Source organism: Dasypus novemcinctus, chromosome 17 (assembly GCF_030445035.2).
Source record: "Dasypus novemcinctus isolate mDasNov1 chromosome 17, mDasNov1.1.hap2, whole genome shotgun sequence".
Lineage (NCBI taxonomy): Eukaryota > Metazoa > Chordata > Mammalia > Cingulata > Dasypodidae > Dasypus > Dasypus novemcinctus.
The window spans coordinates 58957430-58964969 of NC_080689.1; the positions used below are offsets into that span (position 1 = coordinate 58957430).

The 7540-nt window shown below is 36.2% G+C and overlaps 1 long non-coding RNA gene across 1 annotated transcript; it reads right to left on the bottom strand.

Moving 5' to 3' along the window:
* Positions 1-274: 274 nt before the first annotated feature.
* On the bottom strand, positions 275-7331 carry LOC131273984 (uncharacterized). Its single transcript, XR_011646126.1, has 2 exons — positions 6862-7331; positions 275-3106 (listed from the first exon to the last, which is right to left on the bottom strand). It is a non-coding gene; the product is annotated as an uncharacterized lncRNA (long non-coding RNA).
* Positions 7332-7540: the final 209 nt, after the last annotated feature.

Genomic DNA, 7540 nt, shown 5'->3' on the forward strand with positions numbered 1-7540 from the left:
TCAGGACTGTTTGCCTGAGCAAACAACCACTGAACTCCAGAGTGAGGACAAGCCTTATTCTGACTCCTCAGAAAGTCCTTGAAGCCTGGTGAGGGACAATGTAGCATAGGGGGCTAGGCCATGGACCCAGAAGCAAAACTTCTAATCCCAAGTGCTGACTGACCCCTTAGATGCTACATGGCTATAGTGTTTACTGGTTCCTCTCAGACACTTGTCAGAGTCTTAGTCGGTGACCCGAGGATATCGGGAATGAAAGACAAAGAGAGATTGGGTTCAGGGGATCTGAGAGCACTGATTTCTCAAGCTCATCAGACAACTTTATTGAGTCGAGGGGCTAGTATATATACCCCTAACATACGTGACATTCAGCACAAAATCAAGTTACCTATTACCCTTACCTCATTCTATATTAACTAGTGATTGATGAACACCAACAAACTTTACTGGAACTATTATTATAAAAATCAGTAACTATACTCATAAATCTTGTTACTCAGGTCGTTCTGTTCTATATGTTATTGCTCTGCCTGCAGGTGTGCTTTCCCAGCCAAGATTGTGATCTGCACCGATAATCACAAGGGACAGTTTGACCCAGTGGTCAAGGAAGTAACTTGCTTCCATGGAAACAACATGCCTTTGTTTCCCACATTTCCCCCTTTTTGTTTTAGTCAGGGTGACTGTGCCTGTCTTAGGTTGCCCCCCAGGGGGTCTTACCCGTCATTGACTACCAGCCAAGCTCACTGACTTCGGGGTACTATTGTAGTGTTTTAGCAAGTACTAAGTTATTAGCCTGTCCCATTGTGTCCACACGGTGCAATCTCTGGCAAACACCTTTACCCAGGCAAGCGACAACCATGAGCAACAGGATTAATACACATATCCCTAGTCCTAAGGCAGATAAGAAATGCTGAGACTTCCACCAATCAACAGGATTAAACTTATTTAAATGTGAAATCAAATCATTAAAGATGTCCTTATCATTATCTACGTATATCTGATTATGAGACATTTCTAAACATATTTCCTTTGTGTCCTAACAAGTGATTTCTGATCTTATTCCATTGAAACATAGAAATGTTATAATCCAAAGGAGTAATAAAAAAATTACTTTCATTCCAATCACACCTCAATCCTCTTAACAAATTCAAATTATAAACTTGGTCTCCTACGTGTAAAACAGCAGATTCCAAATCACTAACTCTGTTATTAAGTCCTTTATCAATGTGCTCCTGACTATGCCATAAGTCACTTGCATTCTTGTGCCAATCATGCACGTATTGCTGTGTCTGCACCGTCTCATGCAATGCAACAGCAGCAGTGGCAGCAGCAGTGATGACACCAGTGAAGCCAAGAATGCCAGCTATGAGAAGTCCCAAAAATCTTAGATCGTTTCAACAGTCCTTGAGCCAGGTGGAAAAGAAGATGACTTTCAGGTGATGATTGCCAAATCCGATTCATTTTCACCGGGATCCACACTCCTTGTCTTTGGCGAGCCATGGTGATAATATCTCCATTCTGTAAAATATTCTAAGACAAGCAAGTATACAAAGCCCCATCCTTATAAAATAAAGCATTTTCAGTAATGGTAACCTTCCCTACCACAAACACATATGGATCTCTGACACATGATTGAAAATGATGAATTTGATCTAATTGTAAATATTGTCCATCCATACTTTTATTACCTTTCCATTCAGAAGTAGATGCCACTCCTAAGAGGACTTTCCATATTTGTTTTTGATCATGGACTCCAGTGCTATTGCACCATGGAAGAGGAACCCATTTCCCTTCATTTTTCCAATCACTATTATTTTTGGTAAAAATTATTTTCTCATCCAAATCAAGGTATTCATGAAAGGGATACTGCATATTACTAATTTGTTGTCCCATGCTATTTATACCATACCAAATAAATCTGTCCTTATATTTGTTGGGATTCCCCATAGGGGCACTTTCCCAAACTATTCCATAGGAATCATTAAAAACAACAGATCCTCTTCCCATATGGCATTCATACCATCTTTGCATATCACCAGCATTCCTCTTAGGACAACTATAACTTATATACTTATATTCTTGGTATTGATAGGATGGGAATAAAGTTACCAAAGATTTAGTATTATTATGGCTAAAATTGATCATAGTTCTATTTTTCACAGCCATACATGGTGGGCGATTGCCAATGCAAAGAGGTCGGAAATCAAATGGAAGAAGGAGATTATAAATCTTTTGTCCTTCTTCTCGTGACTTAAGTGGTAACCTATCATCCACAGGTCCAGGAAATATATGAGTTTTATTCAAATAGACAGGAAAAGAAGGATCTTTCCAGGTTAACACTCGAAGTAATGGGGGATTAGGGATATAAGCCCAATATGTGTAATTACCATTGCCGGTTTCACTCACTACCAGTAGGATCCATATGTGTAGAAGACTCCACTTCTTCAGTCCTAGGTTTAATCCTTTTTGCCAGAAGCCAGATTTCTTCTCCATTTTCTGAAATGATAAGAGCATAACCTCCCCCCCATACTTTAACCCTGCCTTCTTCCATTCATTACTTAAAACATCTTTCCAAAATACTGGTTGATTCTCAGATTCTGCAATTTCTGTGGATGTTTGAGAATGTCCAAAATGACATTCAGCTGGTTGTCATAGAATCATGAACGTTAAGAAAATTTAAGGTAAATAAAGCTTTAGCCAATTGATCTTTAGGTGATATCATACCATCATCTCCCCCTTCTTGTTTTAAAAGCATAGTCTTGAGAGTATGATGGCATCTTTCAACAATAGCTTGACCTGTAGGATTATGGGGAATGCCGGTAACATGTTCGATAGCATATTTCCTACAAAAGGAAGCAAAGGATTTACTAATGTAAGAGGGTCCATTATCAGTTTTAATTTTTAGAGGGCATCCCATCACAGCAAAAGCAGACCAGAGATGTGAGAGAACATGATGAAACCGTTCCCCACTTTGAGCAGTAGCCCACGTGAAATGAGAATAAGTGTCAATATAAACATGAACATATTGTAGTTTACCAAAGGATGGAATGTGAGTAACATCCATCTGCCATAATTGATTAGGAGTCAGGCCTCTGGGATTAGTTCCAGCCTGAAAAGGCACTGCTGTTAGTGGATAAGCTGTTAGTGGATAAGGTAGGATAAGTACGAATAATTTCCTGCGCTTGTAGTCTTGTTAACTTTTGATATTTATTTCACAGGCCTTTAGCATTAATGTGAGTTAAAGCGTGGTAATCACGAGCACTTTGTAAACACCCCACTAATAAATCAGCTCGAGCATTACTTGCTGTCATAGGACCAGGCAAAGATGTATGAGAACGTATATGTGTAATGTAAATAGGATGCTGTCTTAATCTAATCAGATGTTGCAAATCAGCAAAAAGTTGAGATAATTCATCAGTAACAAAGATATGAGCCGTTTCCATATGCTTAACAGTAAGGCATACATATTCAGAATCAGAGACAATATTCAAAGGTTCCTTAAATATTGTTAACACCTTAATGATGGCAGCAAGTTCAGTACGCTGAGCAGACGTGAATGGAGTCTGCCAAACCTGTTCTTTTCGAGAAGTAACGTATGCTGCTTTTTTATTACTATTACTATCAGTAAATACTGTACAAGATAGTTGGGCTATGCACATAGCCCTGAAAAGCACTGCAAAAGTTTATTGTTGGGTTTTTTACAGATAGAGGAATGTAGCTGGCTTGATTTGTCTAAGAAGACACTAAAGAAAGTCTTAGCAAGTTTTAAAACAAAGTAATAGCAACACAGCTGGACATTAACTTTTGCAACTAGCAGTGTTTGGGATTGCTGCATACTACAGTGTTGTTACTTTAATCTATGATAAGAGGTTGTTTCTGTGACACACACTCTTTTATAATAATTAAAACCACAATTAACCACATTGTACTTTTCTTTTTAATATTATGCTGAAATATTGGTAACTTTATACACTTTTAAGCATTTATAGAAATCTTTTACTCATACAACTTTAACTAACAGAGGGTTATAACACTTTAAAACACCTTTTATTCAGCTTATAATTTTTCTTTCAAGGTAAAAGAACAAATCTTTTATAATTAGTTTGGAATAAAAGGCTACTTTTCAGGATTTGATTTTGAGAAAGCAGTTTTGAACATTATGTTCCTTTAAAAGAGATAAAACTTTTCCTTCTTGGAAGACTGAGGAAATGATGAGGTTAAAGCACAAGAAGCTATTTTGATAAAACAGACTTTCTTTGTATACTGATTATTGAGGATAAAAACTTTTACCAAGCTTTGAGAAGCTTTGAGAAAGAACAAAATTTTAACTTTGCATTTGTATACTACTTGATATTAAAGCTTTTAAAATTTTGTAGATAGACCCATCAAGTTTTATTTAACTTTAATTATAAAAATTTCTTTTCTATGAACCTTCTGCACTTTTAGTATTCACTCAGGTTTTGTTCCATATTTTACTCTTTCTTAATAACCAATCATTTTATCTTAGGACAAAATCATTTCCTGTTTCCTTAATAATAAAAACACATTTCATATAGCCCATATACGAAGTTATTAAGCAAACTTCTTATAACATAATACCGTCAACACTTAACAAGCTTGTTAAAATAATAAACTTTTCTATACTTTAAATACTTAGTAGCATGTAATATCAGAAACGGTTTCCTAGAAGCAAGTTGTCAAAGGAGGTTGGCTGCAGCCAAGCTTTTCTGTTATAAAATTACCTTTTATTATTATTATTATTATTAATTCAGGTTTGTTTAATAATGACCTTTTGGAATTAGCCACTTAAACACTTTAATTTAAACTATGCTTCATAAGACTTTTTATAATTATTTATAACAATATAGACTATAATTATATTATTTTAAGACAAATTTTACTTTTACAGAACACATTTTTTTTCTTTTTTTCTTTTTTTTTACTTAAAGTTACCACAATACTTTCTATAACTTGCCTCATGCATTTAAGTTCCAAGAGTTTATGAAAATTAGCCATCCTACTTTAGGGCAAAACACACTTTTTTGCAAAAACTTATTAAATTTCAATTAGCATTCTCACAAACTTTTAACCTTTTTAATATTCATTTAAGTTTTACATCCTTCATATTATCCTGTGAAGAAAAATAAGCTATTCATTTCAATCTAGGCAAAAACAACTTTTTATAAAAAGACTTATAGTAATTTTGTTAATCAAGACTCACAATTTTTATCATTGTAGAGATCTTATTAACATTTAAACTTATGTATTAATATAAGTGCTTATTTAATTTTTGGCCATTTGAATAGAGCTCTTTTATAAATTTTTATTAATTTATATTACCATCCGGAGGTATCAAAATACACACTGACATTGAACAATCAAACACAGAACAATCACAACACAGTAACAGAAAAATACAGTTTACAATTAACTCATAATTCTTACTTTCTTGGTATAGCTGCTTTTAAGCTCTCCATTATATCACATTTTAAATATCACTTCTTAAGATTTCTTCTGGAATCCATGTTGCCTGTAACATGCAAGCTTGTGCTTGGAAACATTTTTATTAGTTATCAGCAATCAGTTAAGATAACTTGAGCAGCATAAATGTAGTTAAAACTCTAATTTAGCAGTTTAGACAGACCATTAACACACATTTTTGGATTATTACTCTGTAAGACTATACTGAGACTTGAAGTTCAGGAGTAAACTATTGATTTAAAACTGAAAATTCCTTTTTAAACCTTGATAAAAATTTTGTACTAATTTTATTATCTTGGTTAAATAAGCCCAATTAGAATTAGCATGGAAATAAAACAGAACACCAATGTTGCCATGTCTTTCTCTTTTTTCAGTGGCTTAACTCTATTAACCCCACTAGCCCACAGCTACATTGTCATGTAGACAGCAGGGGGGTTGCAGAGTTGCTGCCAGAATAGTTTCCTTATCTTAGTTAACACTTGAACAGAGAGTTTTCTTACAAGCCTGATTTCACTAACAAGGACATTATTTAGTATCTTTGCCCATTTTAAATCTTTCAATAGTTTTAAAGTTTTTGTCTCAGGATGAAGCTTGCCACCCCCTTGTGGGTGTTGAGCATCAGGAGGAATTTGTTGAATAGTTACAGGAAAAGCTGCTCCGGCTTGCATAGCCAGAGACTCACTTTGACTAGATCCCAGCAAAAGACATTTCATTAATGGGGTAACAGGCACAGGATTTGGCTTAAAGCTGCTACGAACATAAGGCAGGTCTGTAGAGAAAAGTCCACTAGGTACTTTTCCAGGTTCTGGAGGTGCAGAAGGAACCTCATGAGTCACATTAGGATATATGTTTGCCTTAGAAATATTTAGTTCCAACATGGATTTAGTTAAGAACGGATTTGTGTCTTTAACTTCAAATAACTCCTCTTCTTCCTGATCCTCCTCCAAGTTCCTGTCTTTACCTGTATCATTCATAGCCATTTCCTCCCTTGAGAAAAGAACAATCTCTTCCTCTTCGTCAGACTGCAAAGGATCTAATGCAGCAGCAATATGCTATCCTAAGGCCCAAACTGATACAGGTATATTCTCTCCTTTCTGATATGCTCTCTGCAATGCTTTCATTACTTGCCTCCACTGCTTAACATTCATCAAATTCTTTCCTTGTGGTTGAAACCAATAACAATGCTTTTGAACCAAAGCAAACAATTCTAACCAATCTGCAGTCTTAACTGTGACGCCTACACTGTGCAACTGTGTTTTCAAAACCTGTGAATATTCTTCCAAGCGTCCTGGTTGATTACCCATACCCTGATGCTAGCGGAAAGCAAAACTTAATAATATGAAGCAGCAATCTACCAGGTTAATTAATTTCGATGCTCCTTACCTTAAAAAAGGCTTTTCAGCTTTCCGCGTTCCCGATCCAGAGGTGGAAGATTCTACGCTGCCGTGTCTTGATGAATCCTCTGCCTTGGGCCCCACGTTTGGGTGCCACCTGTCAGAGTCTTAGTCGGTGACCCGAGGATATCGGGAATGAAAGACAAAGAGAGATTGGGTTCAGGGGATCTGAGAGCACTGATTTCTCAAGCTCATCAGACAACTTTATTGAGTCGAGGGACTAGTATATATACCCCTAACATACGTGACATTCAGCACAAAATCAAGTTACCTATTACCCTTACCTCATTCTATATTAACTAGTGATTGATGAACACCAACAAACTTTACTGGAACTATTATTATAAAAATCAGTAACTATACTCATAAATCTTGTTACTCAGGTCGTTCTGTTCTATATGTTATTGCTCTGCCTACAGGTGTGCTTTCCCAGCCAAGATTATGATCCGCACTGATAATCACAAGGGACAGTTTGACTCAGTGGTCAAGGAAGTAACTTGCTTCCATGGAAACAACATGCCTTTGTTTCCCACAGACACTCATTCCCCCCTTTCCTTCCTTTGTTCCAGTTCACTCTTCCTACTCTAGTTCAGGGGAAGGTGATAACCCCAACTCTGACAGATAATCTCCTTCTCCTTCTCCTTCCCAGTGATTGGTTTAGGAATAGA